This window comes from Condylostylus longicornis, unplaced genomic scaffold, assembly GCF_029603195.1.
Source record: "Condylostylus longicornis isolate FDR11 unplaced genomic scaffold, ASM2960319v2 ptg000018l, whole genome shotgun sequence".
NCBI classification, from domain to species: Eukaryota; Metazoa; Arthropoda; class Insecta; order Diptera; family Dolichopodidae; genus Condylostylus; species Condylostylus longicornis.
The window spans coordinates 10914579-10931949 of NW_026577987.1; the positions used below are offsets into that span (position 1 = coordinate 10914579).

Consider the following 17371-nt stretch of genomic DNA (forward strand, 5'->3'; position numbering starts at 1 on the left):
CTTATTCTGTTTTAGGTAACTTTAAACCCATATTAGGTACACATTTACATACATACGCCACTGAGATACTCATAAATTTTGTATACATGTATATATAGATAAAATTACAATGGATATCAGATTTCTGGAGAAAATAACGGGAATAGCAACGCTTTCTAGAATAATAAAATGGTAAAAGAAAAATCCTTTTTTCTTTTCTATTTTTTTTTTTGTATTTTTTTCTTTTTATCGTAACAAGGAAACATATATATATATATATATATATTTTTATTGATTGTTTTCTAATGTTTGTAAAACTCTTCGATTTTATATTATTCTTATTATTATTGTTATGATTATTATTATGTATCTACACTCATTGTTATTATTCTTTATTATATAATGTTCGTATTCAATTCATTTAATATTAAATATGAGAAAATGTATACATTAATAAGTATATAAGTATATTTTATGTAATTCTTTTAATATGGTTAAGGTGGAGACTGTCGACCGACGACAATATTATAAAAGAAAAAAAAAATCTAATAATAAAAAAAAATTAGAGTATAAAGTATGTAAAAATATTCATATTATTATTATACATACATATACATTTTATTTTACTTCAGAATGATATTCGAATTCGTAAATATAAAGAAAACAATATTCTAGAAAGTAAAGTGGGTAAATACCTATTCTCATATACAATAAAATATGAGGGCAAGAAGACAAAAGAATCTATTTGGCGTGAACTAAAAAAATTCTAAAATAAAATAAAAAAAGAACGTTTAACAGCAAAATTTTATATTTAAAAAGAAATTATTTATTGAGTACACTTAGTTATAACATGAAAATATTATATACATACATACATACAATCACAAACATTTAAATATAAATTTGTACATCAGTAACTCAAAACTAAAAGGGCCCGACGAAATTTGAAAAATTTTTATATTATGTTTAAATCGCTTAGATTTTATAGATTTATAAGTACTTTATAAGTACAATAAAACTATTATTTTTAATTAACTTGGAATAACAAACAAAATTTTTCTATAAATGTTCATTTTCTTTCTAAAAGATAAACCGAAACCGAAGTACCAATAAATTTTAAAAAACACTTTTTCCACCAAAATTTGTTAATGTGACTTAGACCATTTGTGCTCTGGGACTGTATTATATTATTAGAATATCTATAAGTACTTATTTTATAAGCTATTAGGCTGGAATTTTTATTATTACAATTTTTTGTCTTTTCTTTTTTTTTTTTTTTATTATTTATTTATGCTCCTTGTTTCGCTTTATAAGAAAGAAAATGGCCCGTTCTGTGCGTAAATATTTTTTTTCTTCATTTTTTTATTATTATATTTTTATTTTTCTTTCCTTTTATTTTCTTATACTCTTATTTAACTTGCATAACACATGCATGTATATGTACATATACGTGTATGTGTATCTAAGAAGTTCTGAGTTGATTTGAGATAATTATTCTTAATAGTTATTCCATTTCTATAAATAAGTCGGTAACAGAGACTTCTCTTCTCCTTTATGATAGTAGATTTTCATTTAAGAAGTAACGATGATGAAGAAGAAAAATTATAAGTAAAAATAAGAAACCGATATACAAAAAAAATGAAAAAATTTTTTTTCTGAAAAGGTGTTTTTCCTCGTTTATGCTGCTGAACACGAATACTTATGGGGTGGAAACACAAAAAAAAAAAAAAACAGAAAATAACAAAAAGAAAAGATAATAAAAATTAACTTTTTTCCTTTGATAAAAGATACAGCCAATTAATTGGATAAGTTACCTTTTCATGAGAGAAGAATACCACATTAAAGTTGATTTATGGAAATCGGTTATTTTTAATGGAAATGAATTTGTTTTGAAATCATCTTTACCTGAAAATACAAAAAAAAAAGAAAATTATATTAGAAAAAAGAAAGAAAAACATTTTTGGAATTAGAAAATTAATAAGACAAAGTATTTTTTACCATTAAATAAATATGTGTTTTAAATAAAATTAGAATAATATAAACAACATAGTGGGAACACTTATATAACTTATTAAATACATACATACATACATATGTATGTGTGTAAATAAATAGAAAAGCTTCATTTTCATTAACAAATAGTATCCATGAGGTTTAAGTTTATTTTTTATTTTAAGGGCGAAATCCCTTAATGACTCAATAAAATTTGTTAATTATATGATTTGTAATAGTGACGATGAATCATTATACTTATAATATTATCGAAATCTAATCATATTAAATTAAAAACAAATTTGTAAAATTATTGGATATCGAATTAGATTAGAATCAATTGATTTACCTGCAAAATTAAATAAAATAGAAAAATAATTGGTTAACCCAAATCTAGATGAAAATAAAAATTTATTAATATGTATATTTGACACCAGTTCTTTTGTTAAAATTAATATAATATTAGTTGACCTTGTAAAGCAATATTGGTCCGCCATTTCGACAGTAATTAGCATTAATATGTCTGACACAGATGAAAAATAAATTTTTTTCATATATTTTAAGTTGTATTTAAAAAAAAAATCAAATTTTGGCAGTATTGGTGCAGTATAAATTCTAACCTAATAATTACATATATTTATATAATTAATTTCAGATATACAAGGTATGTATTCTGTCTCGCGCATTATAATTGTAGAATTATATTTGTATTTTAACGATTTGAATGAGGAAATAATTTCAGGGTAAAGTAGGATAAGTTTATATAGGATAGGATGAATCGTATTTAGATAGGATAGGATGAATATTGCCTAATAAATATAAATATTGCATATAATTAGAGGGAATGTCGAATAAATTTTAATTGAATTAATAAAAATTCAATTACATTGCATATTAAATAATTTTTAAGTTAGAAGATTTTGAATTTTTATCACCTATCCAAAAAAAAAATTGAGAAAAAACGTACTTATTAATCCTTATCACTCAGTCCGTCTATTCCTGTGTTTGTTTACAAAACTTTAACACTCTTAAAGATAAAAAGTCGAAATTTTTTAAATAAGTTGGTCTTTACCATATGAAAATGTTGTATCCTCAAAGTCTTAAAAATGCCATTTTTTGAATATTTCTTGTAAAGGAATTGAATTCTGTAAACGCAGAAAAGTGGTGGTGAGCTTTCTTACGTATTTTGTTTATCAAATACCCGTCATTTTTTTTTCAAATTTTTTATACCGGTTTTATTCTTGACAATAAGCTGTCGAAATTTTAACAGCTTTAGGATTCTTAAAAACACTTCATTATACTAGAAAAAAAAATTTTTTTTTTATAATTCGATCCCTTCTCAAGTTATCGAAAAAAATAGTCGAGAATTAAGCCTTAAAAATCGAAAACAGTATGATTTTTAAAAACAAAAAAAATACGATTTGAATTCATATTTACAAAAAATTCTTAAACTAAAATGAAAAATTTTATATTATAAATTAAATTTAATAAAGTAAAAAGTATAATTTATCTACTATTCAACTTTAAATCTATTCCATTTTTTTAAATTTTCATAATAAACTGTATAAGACTATCAAAATTCAGTAATTTCAGAATATGTTTGTGTATATTGTGTATAACATTTACTTTAATATTATGCAGTTAATATTATGTTTTACAATTTACTATAAAATTTTTATAGAAGGTTAAATTTTCTAACAAAACAATAATACCATGGTTCTTTAAAGTCTAAAGAACTAAAGAAAACTAAAAATGTATTAATAATGCGTTTAATAATAATTGATGGATCAAATATAGAATTGTGAAAAAAATTACCTAACGTACGTATATAAGAACTAGCAATTTCAATAAAATTTCCCTCAGGAATAAATTTTTGCTATTTAAACAAAATAAAATATTATTTATTTTGAAATTTTCTATGTAAACTTAATAAAAACTTTTCTATAGTGTTTTAATAAAAAAAAAGACTTACTACTCATTATTTTTTAATGATTTATTTAAAAAAAAAATGTGTGTTTGTGTTGAACATAAAAAATGTGTTGATATGTCAGCTATCAGATTGAACTTTAAACTTTTCTATATGTCATATTATACCAATTGAAAAAATATATAAGTACATACATAAATTCCTTCTTTTTATTAATTTCAACTTTAAAACATGCTATATTTTTTTTTAATACTATTCTTTTTGCAATTTCTGTAAGTGTTGTAGATAAAAACGTACTTGTTAATGTTATACAATACAATCATCAGTATATATATATATAAAATGAATTATTATATAAATCCTGACTTATTCTTTATTTATCACACACATACATACTATACTATACACACATATTAAATAAAGGTTTTTAGGTTGCATGTTATCCATAATAATAATTTTAAATTGAGAAAATAAAAATTGAAGAAACAAAAAAAAAAAAAAACAATAAAAACCATAAAATGTCGCCGATGTAAAAAGACGTAACCAAGTAGAAATTTTCTGATTTATTGGAAAAATTAAAGATTTATAATAGTGCTATGACAGGTATTTATGTCCTTGTTCATATTTATATACATTATATGTATACACATAAGTATATACTTGCATATTATTGTTCTCTTTTGAAAATTGAAAACAATAGCAATACATACATATAAATTACATGTAATTTTTATATGCATTGGTTGTATGCCGTATATAGTCATAATAAGAATGAATATTTGTACGTGTGTATATATATATATATATAAACAAATTTCATGTATATGTGAATTTGATATTTTATTGCAGATATTTTTTTTAAATTTCAATTTTTCAAAAATTTCCTTTAAAATTTACAGGATTAATCGCCTGTCTACCCTCCTGTCTGGTGTTTTTATATTGAAAAAATTATTAAATCTATGATTTTCTTATATTGTAGAAGACATGAATATTGTAGAAGACATGAATACAATTATTATTGTTATAATAAATTATTAATGATTATAAAAATTTTTTATTGAAAAATAAATTCTAAGTAAATCTTAAAGGAAAAGAAACAATTATGAAAATAAAATTTTGATTTTCATATTTCCAGATTCGGAGACGATTTACAAGTCATATTAACATTAATGTATAAAAATATAACATGTATTTGACAATAAAAGCAATAACACCAAGGATGAGTTCGTTCGAGTTTTAAGTTATTATTATTAAAGATAAAAATTAAATTCAATCATATCTGAAAATTAAATTAATTATAAATTATTCTAGATACAATAAAATTGTAATTTAAATAATAATTGTAAAAAATGGGTTAGAAACTAATTTAAAATAATAGAACAAAGAATTACAATATCATAAATGTACAAACCACAAATGCACGTTATCTATATTCACTTGCTTTATTATTTATTATTTTGCGGAATAATTTCCTAAGCAATATATTATTATATTACTCATTTACATACATAATCATATATAATAATGCACCAATATAATATCATATCTATATGCATTGCATTATTATTTTAGACTCCTTCACATTATTATTACATAATGTAAATATAGAAAATTCCCCAATTACACTAATTGTACACACATCAATATACAATGAACTACAAGTACTATTTATAAACGGAACATAAAATGATACCCATATACAAATAATTATATTTTGTTAGTTCAATATACTTCAATGCTACTTAGTATAAATATTGACAAAGAATATAGGGAAAATTTGTATAAAAGAACAATATTATGTAGATATTTACATATGCGTATAGGTACGCACATTAAATCTCGATACTATATCCTCGTATGTATATGAATAATTACCAAAATTATAAAAATAAAAGTTAAATTTACCTTTATAACTATTTTGTGAGAAGGCCAATAATGACAACCATATTATTTACGTACATTAATGTATATTTTTGATTTTAAAATGTAAAAGTTAAAGTTGACACCACAATGAAAATATAGAAAAACTCTGTAATATATCAGATACGATTGCAAATATTATAAAACTGAGAGGATGTAATTTTTTATTTTAATAGTTGGATTGTTTGAAGGCTATGTTAGAAGAGGATCACTTTCTATACAATTCGATTACGCTTCGTTTACAAACAGAATCCAAATATTAATTTGTATTTCAAAAAATTCCCTTTAAATTAATTTGTTAGACATAGTCAAAAATGTAAAATAGACTCTGGGAAAAATTTTTTTTAAAATTTAGAGTCACTGCATAACCTGCCTTGCTGTATGCAATGCAGTAATTAATATAATCTATATGGAAAGAATTGAAGAACTTAAAATACAATGTGTATATACAAACACACTTACATTTATATAAAAAATTAATGTTTATTTTAAAAAAATACTTTATTTGTAACTCATATTTTCAACTCCATGTACAAACAGTCTATCGATCTTATTATTTCCACAGTATTCTGTAGAAAACGCTAAAGAAGATTGAACGAACAAAAATAATACTTTTTGAGGTAATTAAGGGTCTCTCACTTGAATCCTGAATTTGAACTGTATAAAATTATATATTAATTTTTTTAAAAATCTGCCTATAGCTAAAAGTACTAATAAATTTCTTTTTTTCCTGCTGTATAACATTGGTTTTGTAAAGAGACATTGCAATATTAAGTCTAAGTAGAAAGACACTAAGTATTAAAGCATTTCTAACTAATCTATTAACTAGAGTTTCTGTACTGTGCGTTACAGATTCAATTTTCCGATTATAAATGCTCCTATAAACGGAATATGTAAAAGCTTGAACAGAATAACATTCGGTTGGAATTAAAGAAATAGGAATCAGTTTCACGTCAGAAATAAGTTCGTTTTATTAACAGTTATTAAAAGTTAATATTTTAACTTGATTATTTGGTTTTCTCACATTCTATAAAGACATCATAAGTATTATCGACTTTTATTTATTTCGCCAATTTTGAAATTTTTTCTCCGAAAATCGCAGAGTAAAACATGTAATTTAAAGAAAACCACTCTAGGCTAATAATTGAACCTCCGACTTCTTTTTCAATCAATTTGGTGTTCTCAAAAAATAGTATTTTTAGTATAATTAGAATATAAAATAGCATCTACAGTATAGCTTCAAAAAAAAAATTCTATTTAACTCCACTGTCTAAGACAATTTTAAATATTTTTGAATTCATTTCAAAATATACTCAAACATGAGTTCAGAATATGTATAACACTACACATAATTTCCTACACATACGTAGTTATATAAATATGTAGGATGTAGTTAAGTCGTACAACTTTGAAAAGTGAAAAAAAAAAATTTAATATTAATAATATTTATGTATCTTATTACAGTGAATTTGCATCGATTATTACAGTGCAGTGCAGCCAGTCGTTTATATACAAGAAAGTTATGTAAAAGAAAAAACAAAAAAAAAATAAAATATAGAAAAACTTTGAAAATTTTTGTTTTTTTAATAAAAAAATTCAAGAAAATTCCATTTATTGCATTTGCACACACAAGAATATCATGAATGGAGAAAAAGCAAAAGAGAAAAATGCAATATTGAACTAAAACTCAAGAAAAATTACTTTTCCTCCATAAGTTTTTTTTTTTATACTTTGTTGTACTTTGTTTATAAAAAAAAAAAATGAAATTTGTTGTTTTTTTTTTTTTGTTGGAATTTTTTTGCCAGTTTGCATAACATTTTTATTTTTAAATTTCTTGCACTTCTTCAATTTTGTTACGGTTTTCATTTTCATTTTCATTTTTTTTTTTCCTTTCTTACTCTTTTATACCATTAATTAATTAAAGTTTACCCAACACACAGCATATACGAAGTACAGTGGAAATCTGTAACTGATATTATGGTTGAAAAATAAAGTTTCGTTACTTTCTTAAAATTTATTTATTTCTGATTTTTGTTTCTTTGATTTGATTTTTTTTCTGTTTTTTGCTCAAAAAAATAATTCAGAGAACACAACCTGTTTTTGTTAAGTAACTTTTCTTTTTTTTTTGTAACTATGTACATTAATAGCTACTATATAAGTACATAGGCAGAATAATATAGTTTATGCTTATTACAATATGCTTATTGCTATAAGTACTTGTAAATTTTGTCTGTTGCCTAAGTTCAATATAGACTGAGTGAGTTGTTTTTTTTTTTTAAGCAATTGCATTAAGGTGTAAAATAAGAGAGGTATTTGGTTATATACGAAAATGTTAAATTGCACGGTCTGCGATGCGTTTATGATAATGAAACACTTTAAATGTGTGATACTTAAATGAAATAACACCCCCTGGTACAGCACAGAAGATGGATTAATGGACAGAAAATATAATATGATAGATAAGGCGAATTTATTCTGGTAAATTTTTTCATATTTTGATATTTAAAATAATTGGTAAATTTTGAATTTGAATTCATAAGTAAATTTTTGCTTCTAGTATAACAGAATTTCAACTAAAATAAAGTTTGAGAATGAAACAATTATAAATGTCAAATATTATAACACTTTTCAATTTCGAAAAATAACAATATCTGGGGACTGGAACAGATTTTTTTAATGCTGTCACTTACGAGCTGATCACATCTGATTTTTCCCCTATACATATAACGAATTCTATATTAGAGCCATGCAAATATTATTTTCGTACATATAATATACTAGTAATTTTTATATGTAGGGAAATATTTTTTTAATTTTTTTCATAATATTCAGTTTTCTTGTTTTGGTTCTTTTTAAAAAAATAAAATTTGTTACTTTTCTAGACTTTAAAATTTTTAAAGGTATCACATAACATCACGGTTTTACGATTTCTTGTTTCATTTTCGTTTTATTTGTATATGTACGTATGTATATTATTAAAAGGAACACACACATACATTTATGAAACATGTATGTAAAACTATATTTTAATTGTGTATAAAAGTAAATAAGTAATCTTAGTACTTAAATATGTTTATGATACTTTTATTAGCTTGCATAAAAAAAAAATTTGTTTTTCAGTATACCGTATATGTACTTATAAACATATACACAAAAACATATACCTATCGATTAATGTATACTTAAATTATAAAATGAGCTCAATCTCAAACTTATTCATATGAGAATTCATTTTAGACAGATTGTAATAAATTCTTCGTATAACAGTTATAAAATATGTATATATACTTATATGTGTATGCATATAATATTACTCATATAAAATTTTGTAAGTTTAGGTTTATTTTTCGATTGCTAACTAGTTTGAACATTGCAGAATTTTTTTTTTGTCAGAATTTTTAGAAGCTAGAATTACGAGATAACGAAATTGTTTTGCTCTATATTTTATATAATAGAAATATAATATATGCATATATAATTTGTTATAATATGCATATATATTTGTTATAATATGCATATATAATTTGTTATACATGCCATATATGTGTATTACAATATATATACAAATATTAATAGTAATAAAAATATTTAACCTTTTTTAATTTACTTCAAAAATATAATTATGTACATTATATACACACATACATAAAATTGTATTCATATATTACTTGTAAATTTAAATTATCTTAAATTTTAAGTTTAAAATTACCAAGATATTTTATGGTAGCCTTATTTTAGAAAAATAAGTTTTACAAATTAGAAATTCCGTATTAATAATATTTTAAAGCCCGAAAATTTTTTAGTTTTTATTACAAGTGAAACGACAGTAATGTTCACAATTAACAAGTATTAATTAATTTTTATAACAAATGCCTATCTTCTGGAATTCACTAGTATAACATCAATTACAATTTAATCAGCTTGAACCACATACTCGTATAACGTAAGCAAAATTAAGCTTAAGGTATAGATGACGCAGTTAAAATAAAATAGTATTTTATATGACAATATCTCTTACTCTTTTTAAAGATGTAAATATAACACTTCAATCGTATATAAAATTCTTTGCTACACAAGTGCATATTATGGCTAAATGAAATGTTTCCAAAGAGCTTGAAGATTTTCGTATAAATTTACCATTCTATTTATTAGATACTCAGGTGGTAATTTCAAGTGTTATAATATGCTTTTAGGTAATTCCTGTCGTTAAACGAGCTCAAGAATTTCACATTACGGCTCTCAAGGAAGCTATATATACATTATATCCCGAAATGAATCATTTCGTAACATTCATATAATATGTAGGTATTCTACACATATAAATACGAGAATCTGAAGAGTTCACATCACAACAACACCTTATTGTGGAGCAACCATCGATGTCATGGTTCTATTTTTTTACCTTTTCAGAGTTCTCCATAACATACAAAGTTGCATGTACCTTTTACAATAAATACAAAACTCATTGACTTGCTTTTGTTCATGAAATCATAAAAACTTTTTTTTTTGTAATCTTATCTTTCAAAGATTTTTTGATAACAATCAGAAAATGGATCTGGTTATTAGCGCGTACCTATTTATTGAAAAAACAAAAAAAAAAGAATCCATACATGCTTACTTTTATATAGTTAAAAGTTAGTTTTTAACAGAAATGGGGTGAAAAAAAAGGTTACATCTAAAGTTCTTATCTTGATTCCCAATATTTTATGGAATTTTGTATGTGTAGTTGGCAGTAAACCTTTCATATCTGCCATTCATTATCGATTATTTCATCAAAACAATTTTTTTTTTTACTAAAATTTTTCGGTTCTTTCTTTTTTTTTCTGTCGAAATCGAAATTATATAGATAATGTTATCAGAGGAAAAAAAATGAAACTATTATATTTTATGTTGTTTAAATTAATAAAAAAAAAATTTTTGATGTAGGAAATTTTATCTTATCGTTTTTTTAATAGATTGATAAAAACTCCAACCATAACAACCATATTTTTAATCTGTTCAGAAAAATTGTTTTTATCTGCAATGTTCGGAATTTTTACCTGTCAAAAACTTTTTTGGTTCAGTTGTACAACCGTAAAAATATATTGCTATTGAACAAAGTTCTTTGAGCCAAATAGAAGTATGTATTTACATGTAATTGAGGAAATTGTATGCTAATTCAAGGAAAGTAACATTAATGTAGAATTATTTTAACGTATACTTTTAGTTTGATAAAAATCCCGAAATATTCGACTCATAAAAGAAAACTATAGGGTAAACTCGTATTACAATAAGGTAATTTCGTATTACTATAAAAATGACGTAGTAAATCGGAGTAAAAATTCGAAAATTGGCAATTAAAACGAATTACCAAACTTGAAAGCATATAGCCCTAACGTATAGTTATGGAGAAGAAATAATGAGAGTTAACGATATTCTGGGATGAAAAATTACAATATCTTTTATGATAATAAATTACAATATCTTTTATGATATAACACTATTAAAAGTGCGAGACTTATGCGTCTGAAGTCGGTAGTAAGAACAACTGCAACTTGTATGACAATCAGAATGCCTGTCTTATCTGGCAAAATTGCATCATTTGTTAAACGAATGATAAAAAACGGATAATAATTTGTTAAAGTGAAAAAAATTATAAACCGTTTAGTGATTTAATAATATATCGAAACCACAATGCAACACACCACCCACATAAGGGATTTACTGTATTTCGAAATCAAGCGTTAATTTTTTTAATATTTTCGCAATTAATATACTAATTGCACAATATTTGAAGTGAACTACTTACTCCATGGCTCCGAAATGTTTATATATGTTTATGTAAGTTAAATAGTTTCACTACCGTTTTATAAACACCCCAGATGTGTTGCATCATTGATATTGCTCAATTTCACATTTTCTTTAAATGGAAACAAAAGCATTACGAATGAACAAAATAAAATTTAACATTCAAATTCGTACTAACCCCTAAATCCAAAATCATGTTATTGAAATTCAAATAATTTTGCTTTGATTGCGCATATTTAAGATCAACAAATAATTTTTTGTAAATTACATATTTAATAAATTAATTAACAAGTAAAAACGTTTCAGTCGGTATAAACCGATTGAATTATACCCTGCACCTTTCGTTATTGTGCAGCAATTGCTCGAACCTGTGAAATTATTCTATAGAAACTTCACGGATATGTCTGACCTATAATTGGACATCCGACTGCCAAGTTTCATGAATCTGACTTTATAATTTTTCCAAATATTTAAAATTAGCTTTTGGAGTTGTATGGCAAGAACCTGAACCTGTCAAACAATTCCATCAAAACTTCACAAATATATCTGATCTATAATCGGACACACAACTGCCAAGTTTCATGAATCTGACTTTATTATTTTTCCAAATATTTAAAATTAGCTTCTGGAGTTGTATGGAAGGTACCCGAACCTGTCAAGCAATTCATCTAAAACTTCACAAATATATCTAATCTATAATCGGACACACAACTGCCAAGTTTCATGAATCTGACTTTATTATTTTCCCAAATATTTAAAATTAGCTTCTGGAGTTGTATGGCAGGTACCCGAACCTGTAAAGCAATTCCTCTAAAACTTCAGAAGTATATTTGACCTATAATTGGACACATGACTGCCAAGTTTCATGAATCTGACTTTATAATTTTTCCAAATATTTAAAATTAGCTTTTGGAGTTGTATGGCAAGAACCTGAACCTGTCAAACAATTCCATCAAAACTTCACAAATATATCTGATCTATAATCGGACACACAACTGCCAAGTTTCATGAATCTGACTTTATTATTTTCCCAAATATTTAAAATTAGCTTCTGGAGTTGTATGGCAGGTACCCGAACCTGTAAAGCAATTCCTCTAAAACTTCAGAAGTATATTTGACCTATAATTGGACACATGACTGCCAAATTTCATGAATCTGACTTTATTATTTTGCCGAATATAAAAAATTTGCTGTTGGAGTTGTATGGCAGCCACCCGAACCGGTGCAGCTATCCCATTACAATTTCTAGAGCATGTGTTGAATATAATTGGACACATGTATACAAAATTTTTTATTTATAGCTTTATTAGTTTTTGAAATATTTAAAATAAACTCTTTGAGTTGTATGGCAGCTACCCGAACCCGTTGTCCGAATTAGTCCAATAACAATAGGGCTCGTCCTTGGCACAAAAGAAAAAATTTGTGAAAGTTTGGTGTCGATTGCATTATTCGTTTTTGAGTTATCGTGCGATCGGACGGACGGACGGACGGACGGACGGACGGACGGACGGACGGACGGACGGACGGACGGACGGACAGACGGACATGTCTAAATCGACGCAGAATTTTACGCTGAGCAAGAATATATATATATGTCCATACCGCAGATGACTCCTTCAAGTAGTTACAAACTCCATACCAAAGTTATTATACCCTTCACGTAGTGCAGGGTATAAAAAGAAATTTCCAACACATCAGAGAACAACAAAACGTTCAGACAATCAAATTGTTGTATTGTCAACACCTTTTTAGCAGAAAATTAAACTATTATTCTCAGCATTACATTCTTAGCATTTGAACATGAGGGCATGATTTAGAATATCATCATGTACATACATTCATACGTATATATATATATATACGTATATATACGTATATATACATACAGATATTCATAAAAAATGATTGCCGGTAACATTTTGTAAACCTTTTTTTGAACATCGTTTTTTTTGCTCCATGCATATTTATATGACACTTTGATAATATCAAGTCAATTACTAAATTTCCATTTTAGTATTGTTATTTTTGCAAATATAACGTGATGTTACTAATTAAAACTCATGTTCCTTTTCTATATTTTTTTTTACACGTCATGTTTAAATATATTTTGTGCATATAAGCAAACCTATGAGTGAATATAAAATAAATTTTTTGTACACTTATCACTCGTATAACGCAGAATTCGTGTGTTTTGGAAAAAAAGAAACTAATAAGCATGCACTGTAGCATGTAAGTCGATTGTGTTAAAATTCTTTTTAAAGGAAATTAAGTTTTATATGATTTTAGTAAGAGTATTTTATTAAGTCAGAATATTTTTTTCATTCTCAATTTCTTCAATTGCTAATATTAATCTTGAATCACCTCAAAAAAGCACTGATTGTAGTTTTGTATAGTACGTTATACAAAGAAACATCATGGTTTTGTTTTACTTTTTCCTGTAATTCCTTGCAAGTACTGACCTCAACTCAATTGAATTATTTACCAAATATATTTAAATTGACGATTTCAATTCAACTCAAAAAATTTTATGACAGTCTTGTGCAATCTTATATTTATAATATAAGTTATAAATATAATATAAGTTGTATAACATTATATGAGGTTCAGGTGTACTTCAAATTATTAAATAATATTTAACATTGTTTATAATGAACAATTTTATTTCGAACCTTATAAAATCTAAAGCAAAATTTTATACAAGAAAATAATTAAAAACTAGTATTTTATTGTATACTGAAATAAAATTGCCTCCACGCAATTTATGCTGTAGCTGCTGGTGTGCTTAAAAACGATTATACAGTATATAACATATGTATACGTTATGTGTACACCATTGTCAATATAAAACGATATATATAATAAATTGAGTCATAAAAACGAAAACGTAGACTGGAATGACCATTTTTATATTATATAGGAATTTTACTTTTTTTTTCTTAATTGTAGACGCACCAGAAATTCCAACAGGCGGAATCAACTTAAAGGCAAAAGCAAAGAAATGAAAATAGTAACATATTATGTATAGCATACCATAATAATCTGCACAATTTCCATTCACTTCTTTTAATGTAAAACAAATAGTATAGTCTAAATATAAAAATACGATAATGCTTAATTTTTGCTTTAACAAACACAAGTAACAATATACAAACATATATACCAATGCATATAATATATTAAATCTTTTGCATGATTCTTTTATTATAAATAAAAAGAAAAAAATGAAAGTGGTTACACAACTTAGTAACTTGCTTTTAGATTGGATTTTAATCATTCGTTCATGGTATGTGGCAAAAATAACCTTAAAATTCTTCTTTAATTCTTAACTTAAACTCTGGTCAAGTTTTAAAATTTTCTTTCTTTCATTTTCGTTGAAAATTTTTTAAAAAATTTTTTCAATGCCGGTTAAAAAGCAACAAAACCAGTTTTATTTCGATTTCAATATTGTTAAAGGTTGGAGGTTCTTGTTTTGCAAAATTAAAATTTATAATTTTACATCATTAACTATATTAAGTGATTTTTTAAAATTATACGTATTATAGTGATGCTACATTATGTGCATATTTTTTAAGATTTCATAAAGGATGCATTAAAATATTAAGTACGTGTATGTATGTATACTTAATTATCCATTCATTATTCTTTATTATAGACTATTAAAAGGCAATAATATTAAATTGTGATATTAAAACTTAACGCACTTTTATTAAATGCGGTGTACATTCCTATGTGTCTATATATATTAACAAGATAATTATTATACAAATGTTGCTATGAATGAAAATATAAAATTAAATAAAAAAAATTTTCAATAAGCTTATTTACCAATTCTATTTTATTATTATATGAAATTTTTAAAAAAGGATATTTTATTTACCCATTTTAATTCTCTAAAAATATTTTCACAAATACCAAAAGAAACTTAATAATGAATTTATTGGAAATTGCATTAACTAGTAGCTATATATATACTTAATATTAAATATAAAACATGGAAACTTTATCTGTACTACCTACTAAGGATTAAAATGTGACAATGACAATATAAAAGAAGTCTGCGTAGGAAAATCGGATGTAAATATCTCAATATTAATATAAATTTTATTTATAGAAATAACAAGCAATAATATTATTATAGGTTCTAAGATTCAATATCGGAAATAAAATACTTAAAATGCAAAAAAAAATTGCATTTATAAATATTAGCAATTAAATCACGTCATATGTTTTATTCCTCCATGTCCCAGAGAAATTCGAATTATTTAAGTAATAATATAGAATTTATGCTTTGAATTTTGTTATTGTCATTTAAAATTTCCCGCTTTATTAATAGGGTACAGGAATTGTTCTTCTTTGTTATGAGACTAAACGAGCACAACTTTTTTTATTAAATGACGCAGTAAATTATAAGATATATAACATGTAACCACAAATTCACAATGTTAAAATTTGTTATTTCAGTGATTAGAAGGGAAATTTGTTTTAGTCGAATTTTGTTGTTTTTCAGTTTACTTTCGAGTTGAATTCTAAATAATAGTACTTTGTTTAATATCAAAATTTTAAGAGAAATATAAAAATTTTAAACTTTTTCTCAAATGTGGAAGTTCAATATAAATTTTCGAAATTAACTTCTTCGAACGGTTTGATTTTTAATAAAGTTGGGTCAAACCAATGGTTTGTATTGTAGCACTTTTCCCTTAAACAAGTGAAAATACTGCTTTTAAAAACAGTCTATGTATATCCACCACACTATTAAAATTATTTTCATTTATAAACGAAACTATTTCTAGGATTGCATATATTTAGGATGAACCATTTATGCAGTCTTTGAAATAAAGCAAAATTTAATATAAACAGGGGTTAACATAATGCTCGATTTTAAGGGTTAATTGTGTGAGTTAAGAAAAATAATTATATTTTTTAATTTCATGGAATTTACTGTTAACTTTTTGCGTTTATAGAAATTTGAAAAAACTTGCGGTTTCAGAAATATAAGGTGTCAAAAATGCATATTTCACAAATTTCAAGAGGCCTTAACTTGAGAGGGGGTGGAGATGGAAAAAAATTTTCTTCTAACGAAATGAACTACTTGTTAATGTCTAAAAGCTCCTAAAATTTCAAGCTTCTACAGGCTGGGGTCTAGAAGAAAAACGACATGAAAAATTTGGAAAAAAAGGACTTTAGATAACGGTAAATTTGAACGGCCATTTTGTTTTTCTAAAGTTTAACTATAGTATACCGCGGTAGGGGAAGCAAGTCACTGCCCTTCTGCGTTTGCAAAATTTCAAAAATGCTTATGGTTTCATTGCAACAAATAGTTAAAATAGGCCATTTTTAGTGCTTTGGGGGGGTATAACTTCTAGAGGGGGGGAGATAGGTAAAAATTTTGTTTTACGAAAATAAGTTTCTAGTAAAGATCTATGTATGTATTAAATTTCAGCTTTCTATCTTTAAGAATGTAGAAGTTTTGTAAACAGACACACGGACAGACGGACGGACGGACGGACGGACGGATGGACGGACGGACAGAGTGAAACTAATAAGCACTTTTTTTCAAAAAATTTTTGGAAAAGTGCTAAAAAAATCAACTCAATCAGGCAAAGTAACTCAATTGAGCAAGTTCCATTACAAATTAAATAAGACAAATCGGGCACCATATTTTGTATTCCGTAATATATGAGGTACAATTTTCCGTACTTAAGCTTTAAAAGGGTTAAAAAACAATTCGATTTTAAAAATTAAAGTTTTTTATTAATATCATTATAA

At 24.9% G+C, this 17371-nt stretch overlaps 1 long non-coding RNA gene across 1 annotated transcript in view; it reads right to left on the reverse strand.

The window, feature by feature from the left end:
* Positions 1-1390: 1390 nt before the first annotated feature.
* LOC129606306 (uncharacterized) overlaps positions 1391-17371 on the reverse strand; it is a 145593-nt gene continuing 129612 nt past the window's right edge. The window contains exon 4 of the long non-coding RNA XR_008696761.1: positions 1391-1884. This is a non-coding gene — a long non-coding RNA (uncharacterized LOC129606306). The remainder of the gene's footprint in view (positions 1885-17371) is intronic.